General features: G+C 39.0%; 1 protein-coding gene across 1 annotated transcript in view; it reads right to left on the reverse strand.

The window, feature by feature from the left end:
* The window catches only part of para (sodium voltage-gated channel paralytic), a 386,365-nt gene extending 372,961 nt beyond the window's left edge, over nt 1-13,404 (reverse strand). The window contains exon 1 of the mRNA XM_083141023.1: nt 12,931-13,404. The gene's annotated coding sequence lies outside the window, so the exon portion shown is untranslated. The remainder of the gene's footprint in view (nt 1-12,930) is intronic.
* Nucleotides 13,405-13,999: the final 595 nt, after the last annotated feature.

Below are 13,999 nucleotides of genomic sequence, written 5' to 3' on the forward strand. Positions count from 1 at the left end.
AATTTTCATTTGTTAATATTACTCCTAAATATTTGAATTTGGAAACTGGTTCAAACGAGTTGTTATCAATAATTAGATTTTGATTATTACCTAACACTTGGTTTCGGCCTGTAAGCATATATTTAGTTTTCTCTTTGTTAACTTCCAAACCTATCTCTTTAGCAGTTTTGAAAAATATTTTAGCATTATTCTTAATTGTATTCACATCATCCCCCAGTAAGTCTACATCATCTGCATATGCTAACAACTGAGTCACACCATTTAATTTTAGTCCTTCTTTAGTTTCTTTTACCTTCCTTACAGCATATTCTAAGGCAAAATTAAAGAGCAATAGAGATAATGCATCTCCTTGTTTTAACCCATCGTGAATTGTAAATTTGTCAGACATATTAATACCCACACGAATTTTACTTTCTGTTTCACTGGTGCATATTTTTATCATACTAACAAGCTTCTTAGGTATTCCAAACTCTACTAATATATTATATAATTTATCTCTTTTGACCGAATCATATGCTTTTTTGAAATCAATGAATAGCTGATGGACATTTTGATTATATTCCCACTTTTTTTCAAGTGTCTGTCTGATGTGAAAAATTTGATCTGTAGTTGATCTGTTACGTTTAAATCCACATTGATAATCACCTATAATTTCATTAGCATATGGGGTTAGTCTTGTTAAAAGAATGTTAGATAATATTTTATATGTTGTTGAGAGTAGAGAAATTCACGTGAAACTAGAAGCATTTGTAAATTAGTATGTTTTGGTGATACTAAATAGCACAATTTATCACACTTTCATTTCTATAATTGCGTTCAGTGAGTTTCTGATACATTTACTTCCCACGTAAGGTGTACAGAACCTTAAAATGGGCTGTTTTGAAAATTTTTAGTGCATATTTTAAGTTCATATTTTGACAAGTTTTAGTGCATATAAATCCGCGCCCTAATCATCACTTTTCCACATATATACGAATTTTCATACCAGAAGAAACAACTACTTCCCAAAATGAAATCACAAATACGTCACTGAATGGGACCCTCCTCCAAGTGCCGGATCTACGAGGGAGGATGAGCTAGCCTTTAGGGGATCCTTGCCATGCCCTTTACATACTCAAATATATGTGCGTAAAAGAACAATAGTAATTTGTCCAGCACCGCAGAGCAGAGAAGAGAAGACCACCGGAATATTGTAAGGTGATTTGTTGTTAATTTTAAGTTAGCTAATACTTCGGTTAATAACTTATGTTTAGTGCTCCATACCACTAACTGAACATTATTTTTTTTCTAACCGTTAGTGTAACTTCCCTAGGTCTGTGGCGTGAAACTACGAGTAGAGATTCTACCGTACGTACACATGAGTTAAGAGGTGAGACGGGACGAAAAGCAAGGGACGAGAATCCCATGTATGGTGCTACCTCTATTTGGTGCAAAGTGCATGAATCTTAATCTTAAACTACAGCTAGAATATCTACAGGATAGGGTTCTTTGTAGACAACGAAACCAGACAGGATGCCTTTCAATGGAGACGTTTAAACGAATATATTATATAAACAAGGATACATGGAAATAGAATATTTACATGATGAGCTACTTTTCTCTATAATTCTCATCTACAGTCAAGTTTTATCTCAATATGTTTTTTACTATTTCTTTTCTTCAATTTGTATATTCTTCTATCTGGACTTCCTTCTTAATGGATGGTCTAGATCTGGACTTCCTTCTATTTCAGCTTTTTGACGATTTATGAATTCATATATCCTTTTTTCCAACTTTTTCCCTTAAGCTTTAGAAAATATACTAATCTCCCTTGCGGCTGCGATTGGAACGCGCCAACACTAACTGGGTACAACAGAGTGTATACTTGGTGCCAAACGACTGACACGCGCATCCAAGTAGGTACTACGGGTGAAACGCGCAACCAAAAGTGCTGTGGGTCGTCGACTGGAACGCGCCGCCACTGGTGTAAACAACATTTCCGCTATGGGAATGGTAAATCAATCAGTCAGATGCAATATCTGTTCAAAGACACAAATTTGTATCAGTGCTTTGACTTCCTTAGTTTTCTGATCAATTTACATATGATCACTGGTTTAATTTATCGAATATATAAATATATTAATGTATTTCTTTTATATTTATTCTTTATCTTCTTATAGTAGATTCTATTGTTTTCCATCTTTCCAATTTGCTTTGTTCTTATTTATAAAGTTATTCACATATATTATGCTAATTCTTAATCTTGCACGCCTGGTGCTGCCATCTCTATTCCTCTTTAACAAACTATTTACATTACTTAGTCCTATTTGGTACGTAACAATGGGACAAAATTACTACTTACTTTTGGGACCCTCAAACCTGATTTGCTTATCTAAACATTACTGCATACCCAACCCAACGAACTGATAGCAAAAGCTGACGAATTAGAGAAATGTTATGAAACAAGCATTGGTCCATCATTCCCAGCTTAATTGTTGTCTCTTTACACAGCAATCAACAGTGATTTATCAAAAAGCTTAATCTGCACATGATTTTACAAAACTTCTGTGTGAAAAGCACAATACGCCAACCTCCGTGGCGGAGTGGTTAGCAAGAACGGTCTGGGCATGGGTGTTCTGTGTGAGTATTCCTTCCTCAAACTCATTCTATCATCATCCTCATCGTCGCGATTAGGCAAAAGTGGAAGAAAAGCTATTCTAACAAAAATAAAATAAAAAAGTTCCAAAGGTGTATGTATGAATGTATGCCCACACACACTGATGAAACTCAATAACAGCAAAGGTATTGACGTTTTCTTTCAGAAGTACGGTACGTGTATTTTAGATAGAAGGGGCCTGGGTAATATTTTGCAGGAGGGCCCAAAATGTGCAGATTCGGCCCTGCATCCCCCCAAAGCAAAAAGCTTCATTCGCGCAGTGTAGTTACTGGAATGGTGAATAGAATTCTAGAATAATCATTTTAATCATATTTATCCAACAATTTTCTTCTTATTTTTGTAGGATTTCTCATTTTTACATGTCTTGAAAGTATGATTTGATCATTTTGTCGTCCCTACAAGACGCCTCCCAGCGCGATCGCTGCGCTTAGGATAGCAAAACTGCAAGTTAACTGCTCTGTAGCATTTGAAGCATGGGCGGAGTTTGAGTTTTTGCTTGGGGGGGGGGGCAAACTCTGGGAGAAGCATATGATGTACCTGAGGGTTGTTGAATATCCCCTAGCTTATAAGGGGTTCGGAGACCTTCCCCCGGAAATTAAAAAAACAACAACTTAAAACACTGAGTTTTAGGCCTTTTAGATTTGAAAATGTTAAATTTCCTCGCTTAAGTAAACAAATATTAATTAGTATATTGGTTGTCAGTTTTACAAGAAGCAAAACAGTACGCTTATTGCATTTTGCATTTAATTATTTTTTATTGATACAATACTCGTATTACTTTAAAAAAGTTACGGTACAATAGTAAGCTTCAGAAATGTTAGAAAAATTAAATTGAGAAGTTCTTTTGATGCCTCAGCAGTAACTGTTGACTCAACACAAAGTTATTTTAAGTTTTTCTTTCTTCAAACTGTACACATCAATCAAATCGTGTAAGACCCGCTATTGCGACGCAATTACCGCACATGCTATCATGCGAAACGTCAAGATTTGCGGTATGGCTTCATACAAAAATGTAGTAGCTGAACTTAATCATGTGTTATTTCTTTTTAGTATTTTTTAAGTTGGGGTCAGGCCCCCCCCCCGGCCCCTCCAGGACTCCGCCATGATTTGAAGAGGACGAGATTTCTATTTTGATTGCTTAAGAATCCCATGTGTGTGTGTGTACGTTCATTAACCCCACTCTTTCAAAACTCCTAATGCTTATTTACTCCAAATAAAGTGTGCTTAATGGGGATTATAAAGCATATATATTTTTCAATTTTAAGTGTGAGTTTATTCACAAAACCATTTTCTAGGTTATATTGTAATTTTAAAAATCTACAATCGAAAAATATATCTTGTTAGAAATTATCAGGCAAAAATATTAAAAAGTTTTAAATTGTAAAAATGTTAATGAGCATTATGGTGAATCCCTTGCCTCAACTGTGAAAATTAAATAAGAATCAAAGTGTAACTCCGAATATTGATTTATGTTTTAAAGAATTACACCCCCCTTGTTTTTAACTGAATCGGACTACATGAAGGTTGAAAAGACTAAATTAAAATTACAATTTAGAAATATGAAGTCACCTAGTATTAGCTACTCCAGCAATAATTTTACTATCTACCAACTTCAAAATCTATCTCCTTGATGCTTGGGGTTGTGAGTGGGAAGAAAGCTGAAATATTCTACGTGGAACAACAGAATTAGATAGTAGGTGAAACAAATATCTATACCCTGTCCACTTATCTCTGGAGCAGGCGAACGATAAAAGTATCTGACCAAGTAGTGACGCGGGACGGCTCCAGCAACGAACACGTAAGAGGGAATGGGATTGCTTGGAGGGGAAAAGCGACTACAGTTACCAGCCTTCGCAGCAGCGTGTATGCTTCCCTTTGCCAACTGTATGTCCTCCCCTTCTCTGATGCTATGCGCGACTTTACTCCAGAGATAACTGAGACGGGGTATAGTAGTGCACAGTGTTGCTGGATTATTGATTGCTTTCCTTTGCAATTTTTTATAATAATGAAGAACTTTTAGCCCTCTGCATCCCGTCCCATCACTCCCATTTTATCTCCACGTGCCATCTCCTCTCTCTTCTTTATTGGAGAATTCCTTGGCTTGGAATGAGCTAATGCGTTTTCTTTCAGAAGAGACCCATGAACCACAATTTGAGATTCATCTAGGAGAAAAATGCACGTGACCATTTCTTTGTGGGATTTACTTGAGAGAGCAGTCAGAATTTTTGGGTATTTTTCAAACTTGAAGATGCCAGATTGCTAATATAAAAGTTGCATTTTCCACTTCATAGCTCCGTGATAAAGAAAGGTACAATCTTGTGAGCAAATTTTGGAAAAAAAAAATCAACTTTCCTTCAGAGAAGGTGTTATTTGGAAGTGGATTATCAGCTTTGTGCAAAAATCAAAGCTGCTTATCAATAACGAGGATGCAAGGAAAATATTTCATATGGCGCATACACTTAAGATCTTGCTTCCCCTCCTCATCAAAACAACTTTACAATTCTCAATCTGTTGGAAAATACCCTACTCCCACTTGGAAAGAAAGTAACGCAGTTTAATGCTTTTCTTTTTGGCCTGTAAGGGCTTTGGCCTATCTCCCGACTGCCAGTCTCCCTCCCACAATTCTACCTAGAGGCGTGGAGATGTTCACCGGGAATGGGGTGACGTGGGGTCAGCACGTCGAACCCTCAGCCGTTGTAGGAGAGTTCCGAGACCGGGTTGCGCTACTCGCTCGTAGCTCCCCAATTTCCTCACGATGGTGGTCCTCTACGCAGGCCGAAAGCCCAGACTTAACCCTGGCGGACTCGAACCCATGCCGTCCCGCAGTCGGAGTCCAAAGCACAGCGCCTTAGGCCACGGAGGAGGACCACAATGTTACTACAAGGTGCATAATTGTTTGTTGTTTAGCTTCGCTTTTCTGTTTGGCTAATCGCGACGAGAAGTACTGAAGGGACAATCGCAAGGAGCAGCCAGGCCGAGACTCGAACCTTGGAACTTCGGTGGCGAGATGAAAACGTTGACTGCACTGCGAAGTTATTGTTTAACACATAGCTCAACTTATGCCTTAAAATTGCGACTTTCGTTTCTTAACCTACCATAATGGAGCAGAATTTATGCAGAAATTGAAAATCTCGAAAGACAAAAAAATATATTAGCAATGCCTCGACCGATTTTCGTCCAGAGCATACGTACAGCATATTAAAAATGCAGTTCAAAAGCGTTAAATTTACAGCACGTATTATAGTATGAATAGCTATTTGTAAATTGCCCGCACCCCCTCCTAAACTACGCAAAAAACAACAACTTTATCTTCATTGTAGCTCAGATTCCACCATGAAGGTTTCGGCAGTATCTTTCCTCTCGGAAATACACTGTTCTAGAAAATACACTGCAGTAGATACACGAGATAGAGCAAAAGAAATAAATGTGAAACCGAGTAATAGTGAAATCAGTAATCAACAATGGAATGAGTGCGGAAAGCAGTTTTCAAACTGTGATAAACGGGAAAAAGCAGAACTGAATAATAGCGAAAAATAAACTCGATACGAAAATAATTGATTGATTGATTTGGTGTTTAAGTCTACTTTATGCACAGTAAGGCTAATCGGGACTGGACCTACAGTTTAGAGTAGGATCCGAACCACTATGTGCTTCCACCGGGTGTCGAACCCGGGACCCCTTGATTACAAGGCGACGACGCTACCACTGCGCCATCGAAAATAAGTATGATACAAATAAATGCAGAATTAAGAGTGAATAAATAGTTGTGAAAAGAAACAGCGCAATATAGAATAAATGCAAGGTAGATAGGTAAAGTTCCTCGTGCATATAGCACAGTACAATGAAGGCACATTTAGGGGATGGGGGGTAGAGTCCCTAAAATTCTCGATCTCGGCCATTTTGGAGGTGATGTGATAAGCACCACTCTCCGGCCGCCTATACCCCAGTATTGCCCGCAGATACTCATTGATTTGAGTCTGAGTGAGCCCCAGAGCCGCTTTATGCGTGGACAAGGCTGTGAGAGGTGCGACGCTGCTTCGTTTATCTCGCAGGTAGAAAATAGTCGCACTGTTGTTTTATATCCATGGCCACAAATATAGATATAGAATATATATAGAGAAAGAAACAGGGAGATAAGAAGAGAATGAAGTCAAAAAGAGATAGGAGGAGAGGTAAAAAGAGCGAGAAAGAGAATAGGAGAGAGAGAAAGAGAGAAGGAGAAGGAAAAGAAGAATATAATAGAGGGAGAAGGAGAAAGGTAACAGGAGAGAGGGAAATTGAGAGGGAAGATATGTATTCATGATCGTGTAGAACTTATGGTAAAACATCAGTGTTTTTTTTATTTGTTTAAGGAGAAGGCGAACGGACTTGACGCTCCACTCCCAAAATGTCGCTCGAACCTGAAAATTTGTACGGTTATCGTCACTTGTTGACTTTCAGATCTTACAAATCTCTACCCTTTTTCCTATTCTAATGCAAAACTCCAAAAATGACGAAATCGTGGAATGTGTGGGCCAAAGATATGTTCTCGTTTCTTCTGAAAAACTTATCCCCTCTGAGTGAAATCTTAAATACATCATTGATTCACATGATTATTAGTGATGAGCTGTGGCGTGCGCAGAGGGAGCTGATGAGGCTACAACCCCCCACCGAAATTTTGAGAAAATCAAAATTTTCAAGTAAAAAAATGAAAAACTCTGGAAAAAAACAGAGTGGTAAAGGCAAACCTCGCTTCAATTGACCCCCGATTGACATTATTGAGAGTGGAAAGTTCTAAATATACGAAATATAGCTAATATTGTGTATTCCGCCCTCTTAGAAAGCAGTCTTTTACTGTCCACCATTACTCTCAGGGGAAAAAAATCCATCGTACGTCAGTGGTGATGAGAAACTTTTAACCTGTGAATGTTCCTAGACCGTGACATTCCGGGAGGGGGGGGGGAATTGCTAGCGCACAATCCCAACCTTCTTTAACCAATTCTTCTACATGCAAATAGTAGTCTGGTTGGGAAATTTTCATATGTCATTCATGTAATATTCTCCTCAAAAAATTTAATTAATTAAAGATGCTAGATAATTAAAAAGGCCTAAAGTAAGATTCATGTAGGCTCGTAGCAAAGAACATCAGAATTCGAAACCAAAATAGTGTTGGAGAGAAAATGTGCCTTTCCCGGGTTCGAATCCCGGCCTTGGCATGGGTGGTTTTTTTGTGAGCGCCTCTCCATCAATTTGACAACATCATCGTTCATCCTCATCTTTGTGGTAGAAATGCGAAGAAAAATTAATCAAATCAAAATTTTGTCTTGCTTTACCTCCCTGTGTAAAATCATGCGAAACAGGCTTATATGATTGTCACTGCCAAATCATCTACACTGATGCTTCGTTGCACTCCAACGCTCCCCCGCCAGCATACAAATCTGTATGACACTGGCACACAAACTCAATACCAATTACTGATAATGAAAAATAAGCAGGGGGAGAAGGGGCGAGATTGTTTCTGAAAAAATATATTTTCAAAATCCAGATTTTATTCTTTCTAAAGGAGGGACGGCCGACTTCCGGGGTGTCCGCCCACCCTCCCCTTCCTCTGATATCGACACTGACGCTGCTGTGGAACACGTTGTATCGTGAAAATCATAACCAAATGCACCATTACCTTACAGTGTACGACGTGGTAATTCCAGTGCAAAATACAGATGCAACCAAGACTCGATCTCGGGTCTCTGGCATACCGTGCCATTCCTATACCAGCTGAGCTGTGGAGCCAGCCCTGGTTTCGCCTTGGCAAGGGCAAGGGCAAGGGCAAGGTATGCCAGAGATCCGGGTTCGAGTACGGATCGGGCTTGCATTTTTGTTCGCTGATATTTCTACGTAAATGTTCCATTACATACAAGAATTTGAATCAATGTTCTGCAAATCGCCAAATGACATTCTGTTCTTTTCACCGAAACTAGTGACGGAACCAGAAAAAAATCAGGGTGGACCCGCTGGGCAGGTGGGATATTTTCTAGAGGCAGTCTAGGGACTTTCTCGATGGGCAGGAAGTAGCGACGTCGCCTTGTAAACAAGGGCCCTGGGTTCGAATCTCCTTGGACGTACATAGTGGTTCGGATTCCACTTTAAACGACACACAGAATCCGAAATGTGCCAATTGAAACACATATGTTGATTCAAGTGACGTGCATAAACTGCAAATCATGCACTTTTTCGTATAACAAAACATAGGCGTTCGTACGGGGGGGGGGGCAAGGGAGGTCAATCGCCCCCTAATCATGGGAGTCCGCAGATTTTTCCACGGAGGGACAAGCAAGGTATTTTTCCAAGGGGCATATTACCTCGATAGTAGTGTTGCCCCCTCAAAAAACACCACTTGAATTTGAAATTATCGCATTCCTGCATCCTCATTATAATAATTAATGTAAATTAGTATGATTGAAATCAATTTATACGTGTGAAATATATATATATAGGTTGACATTCGATTTCTGAGGAGGAGGTGTGGCCATCCTTGCCCCCGACTGGACAGAAATAAATTTTATGGGGGCAAACATTGAAGTAAAATAAAGCAAGACTAGTAGAATCTAAGAGTAGCGGGACAAAAAGATACTCAAGATGGAATTAGTTTTCACGTCTTTCTTGCATTATTTCTTCCAGACGGCCAAGAGCACCTGCAAGGGCACAGAGGGGTAATTCCCCCTTTTTTTCAAAATTCAAACAAATAAGAAACATTTCTTATTTCTTCGCTTCGCTCTGCTTTTCTTACAGTCTTGTCAAGTTCATAGCCGTAGATATGGGCCGCCAGGAGTTGGCCCTGGGCGCCGAACGATCTAATTTTTTAAAAAATGTAACAGAGGATGCCATGGCGCCCCGTGAAATTTTCTGCGCCATATTAAATTAATATTGTTTTCAGTTAGCAAAAATTTGGATCTAAATTTCTTGATCGCTTCGTTCGCAATTTAAATGTTCTCTGTAATGCACATAAATCAACAGTCCTATGTTAAGTTGCCGGACGAATGAAGAGATGTAATAAGGAGCAGCAGACACAAACCAACGTCATTTGCTGTGGTAAACTGCACGAAGGAGCTCTTCAAGTGTGGACTGAGTTCTCGAAGCCAATAATGTCCATTTCCTACCAGGCCAGTGCGTTGTTTGGAGATACGAGCTGAAAACCCTACCAAAATTTTCTACCGCAATACCTATCTTGGCACTAACTTGCGCGCTGATGTCATGTGGCGACCACCGAAGCAAGGAAAGAACAAAGGAACCTATACTTCACCTAGAACCATTTTGAGAAACCTGTACGATGGACCGCTGCCCATTCCTTTGCCCAAGTACATGGATCACCAGGATTTGAAGCGATTTTTCACCAACCCAGAGGCTCAACAGTTTTACGAGACCATGCTAACCACCAACGCTACGATACAAAATGATGAGGCTCTCTATGTGGACTACTTAGTTGATGATCAGCAATAGTTAGTGAGTTACCCCCAAGACTGATCCAACTTTTTTTCATTTTGATGATAGTTTGATAAATAACAATCATCACTCTTTTTAATGTTGTAGTGTTACTCTCATTTTGTCTTTGTTCATTAGTGCACACCTGCAATGTAGAATTAAAACCACATATTTCGGCATAATTTTGCTTGTTACTCTTTTTTGGTTTCCTCTGATTCTCCAGCAACATTTTCCTATGGTTAACTACATCTGTGGGAGTAAAAAGATACTTAAAAATAATTATTTTGGCATATAATGGCGTATTTATGAATATAAATTCTTGTTTTTCATTTCCTGGCAAATCGTCTTGAAAGAACATTCATCGTTTTTCCCCCTGCCCCTTCAAATGCATTAGCATCGACTTCTACCCCTTTTTCCCGTGATTTAAGAGGATAATAACGTCTTTGATAATACTATTACTACTATTGCTAATAATAATAATGCCGTTATTATTATTATTATTACCTATAATTGGCACGTTTTTACGAGTACTTGCCTCCCCCCGACAAAAATACGTCGTTACGGCTCCGGGAGGGAGGTGCATAATTTTCCATGTAATTGAAAACTATCTCGTTTCGTCCTCTGGCAAATTTCTTATTATTAACACTCTCACATGCTTGACTGATTGATTGATTTGGTGTTTTAAGTCCACTTTGTGCACAGTAAGGCTAATCGGGACAGGACTTACAGTTCAAAGTGGAATCCGAACCACTATGTGCCTCCACCCTTGCTCTCACATGCTTTATTTGTTATGCTGCCTCTATGATGCTGCATTATACACACAGACGCACACATCAATGCAATGAAACTAAAACACTGAGATAAAATTAGGTTTTTTTTTCCAGACTGAAGGCTTTAGCCCCCACTAATCAGAGGGTCTGCGCACGCCTGTGTGTCATATTCTGTTCCGTGTGATGCATTAAAAGATCAGACACGATCTTCCCAAAAATAACAAAATAAAGATAAAGATAAGAAAATGAGGCCTCCCCGATGGTGTATTGGTAGCGTCGTCGCCTTATAATCAATGGGGCCAGGGTTCGATACCCGGTGGAGACACATAGTGCTTCGGATCCCACTTTAAACTGTAGGTCCGGTCCTGATTAGCCTTACTGTGCATGAAGTCTACTTAAAACACCAAATCAATAAAAAAACAAGATAAGAAAATGACTCATTAATAGACCTCGGATTTTTAGGTTCTAAAAGTATGCTTTTAGGTTCCTAAAATAGGCTCTAAAATCATAAAATAGGCTCTAAAAATCCTAAAATAGGTCCTAAAAATCTTAAGTTAGGGTCGAAAAATCCTGAATTTGGTTCAAAAAACTTAAAATAGTTAAAAATTCATGAAAATGCTGATTAGGTATAGTCACCGGCAATGAAAATGGGACACCTATATCCTGAAATACGCACTATCTTGCATAACGTTAAGTGTGTTGCCTAACTCTACGGCGATGGCAGAACTTATCATTGGAAATTTGCTATTAAAATCCACTCTTCGCCATATAGTTAGGCAACAATCTTTTTTAATACTATCCACAGTCAAACTCCGCAATTTTGTCTATGAGGATCATCTTATATGCTAAAAATAATGTTTCAACAAAAACTTGAATGCTGAAATGTTAGTTTGCAAGGCGTGAATGTCACAAAGCACCGAAGTGACGTGAAAGTAAGCAAGACCACACAGATCAAACCACTTTGGATTGTATAGGTAACGGTGGCATCAGACATTTTGCTTTGTTTAGAACTTTAAAAAATCACATTGTGCGTTTCAAACACGTTCGTTTGAATTTTATCGTGGCCAATCAAAGCAAATGTCTCTGTGTGACATAGAAATCCTGTAAAACGTTAAAAAATATATAAAAAGCTTTAAAAAAGGCTTGATTTAGGTACACAAAGTTAAAATAGGTTCTAACAAGCAAAATAGTTTCTTTTAAGCACTATAAAACTTCATGAGTTGTTGCGTTTTTTAACGAAACGCTGACATAACTTATTATTTCTTTCATACTTGTAAAGGATAAAATAGGTTAGAAACCTAAAATCCAAGGTCTACTCATTGAACTGTGTCAATTGATGCATTTCAAGTTCTGTGTGTGTAAGTTCAGTGGACTTAAGACAAAAAAACTCAAGCATTTAATATACAAGAAAATATAGTGTAAAAATGCATTTTTGGTCTAAAAGAGTATTTATATGTCTAGTTTTTCTTGTTATCCGGGGGATGGACTGATCGACCGCGGGCGTCCGCCCCAACCCCTCTCCTCCACAGCTATCGCGGAATGAAAGTCATTAAATTAACCCTACTTTACCCGAGGAGGGGGGCTGTCAGGTCCACAACCTCAATTGTTTCGATTTTTCAACTGTGAAAATTTTTATAAAAAATTGAAAATAAATTTCATAGTTTCCTATGGTGTTCCCAATATTTCTGTATTACTTTTGTTCGTAAAAAACATACATGTAATGTAAATATGAGGCAAAATGCACTAGGTGGGCATCTTTGAATGCGTGTCATTCGAGACACTCATGTCAGTGACTGTGCAATTGGTTGATAAATTTTAATGATAAAAAAGTGTGGGCCTGTGACCCCCTCCCCTCTAAGGTAAGTAAGTACGGCACGGGTAAGCTAAGGTTAAATATCAACTCTAATACAATGCAGTCGATAACGCATAGTTGCAGCTCTTTCAGCAAAACCGAAAACAAGCAAAACGTGCAGTCAACAGACTAGCATGGTATATCGATTTCGCAATCACAGAAAACTGCACCAGAATAAAAAAAAAAAAAAAACTTACCACGTGCTCTATGCGGACCTGCTCAGTCAGCTTGCAGTGGAAGTTGCTGTACTGTAGACTGAACAGCTGGTCGGTCGAGTCCTGGACACTATCACAATCCTCAGACTGAAGCTTTACGTTCACCGTGCAGTCACAATGGGTTTAATTGCGCTCGTGCTAGATGGTGATTCAATAAAGTCACTCTAAACGATAAGCACCGATGCAGATGTAAGCGTGCGATAGACAAGAACCTTGCAGCAAGCTTAAAATACGAGTAGACGAATGCACTATTGTTCCAAGAAAAACACTTAGGAATATCTGGTTAAGTTGAGACGAAGTGAACGGAATACATTGTCAGCTGCACTTTCAGTCATTGTTACATGTTGTCAGCTGTTGAAATGCCCGGTCATGATCCTGTTGTCCTCACCATTTTGCGTTTCTTCCTCACCCTTGTTGCTTTCTTCCTCCTTCTCTCCACGAGCGGTTTGTACGTACACTCCCGGGCTTCATGCGGAATCGATCTGCGGACCCGTCTAAGTCGAGGACAGTCGAGAATAGCCGATCATCCACGAACGTTAAAAAGGCAATCGGAATGGAAAGAAATATTGCTTCTATTGTAACAGCATCTTTTTCAAGAAGCAACACACAACAGTGTTTTTAAAATAACTATTATTCCACAACAAATTTTCGAAAATTGAAAAAAATATATTGTGTAAATGAAGTTTTTGAAAATGTATTGTTTGTTCGTACATTGTGAAGTGGCGCATTAACCATTTTTATAGGGCGCAGAGCGTATGTTTAGGTTTTTATTCCGGTTATTTTACGTGTCTCTTCTACCTCTTGGGCTAATCGTGACGATGAATGATGAAACTGGTGACGGGACCATTCATGCATGGCCAGGGTTCGAACCTGGGACTTCTGACTTCATAGTGTGTCCACAATGCCATGGAGGCAGACCCCTTGGAATAGCGATGGGGCAATCGCGCTAGCCCATGATCAATTTCCAGATAAATTAAATAAGCATATTATAAACTTGGAGACCGGTCGGGAGAGAGGGTGTTGGTAGGAGGACCCATACTTTAGAAAATCT

This window comes from Lepisma saccharinum, chromosome 19 (assembly GCF_977018435.1).
Source record: "Lepisma saccharinum chromosome 19, izLepSacc3.1, whole genome shotgun sequence".
Classification (NCBI taxonomy): Eukaryota; Metazoa; Arthropoda; class Insecta; order Zygentoma; family Lepismatidae; genus Lepisma; species Lepisma saccharinum.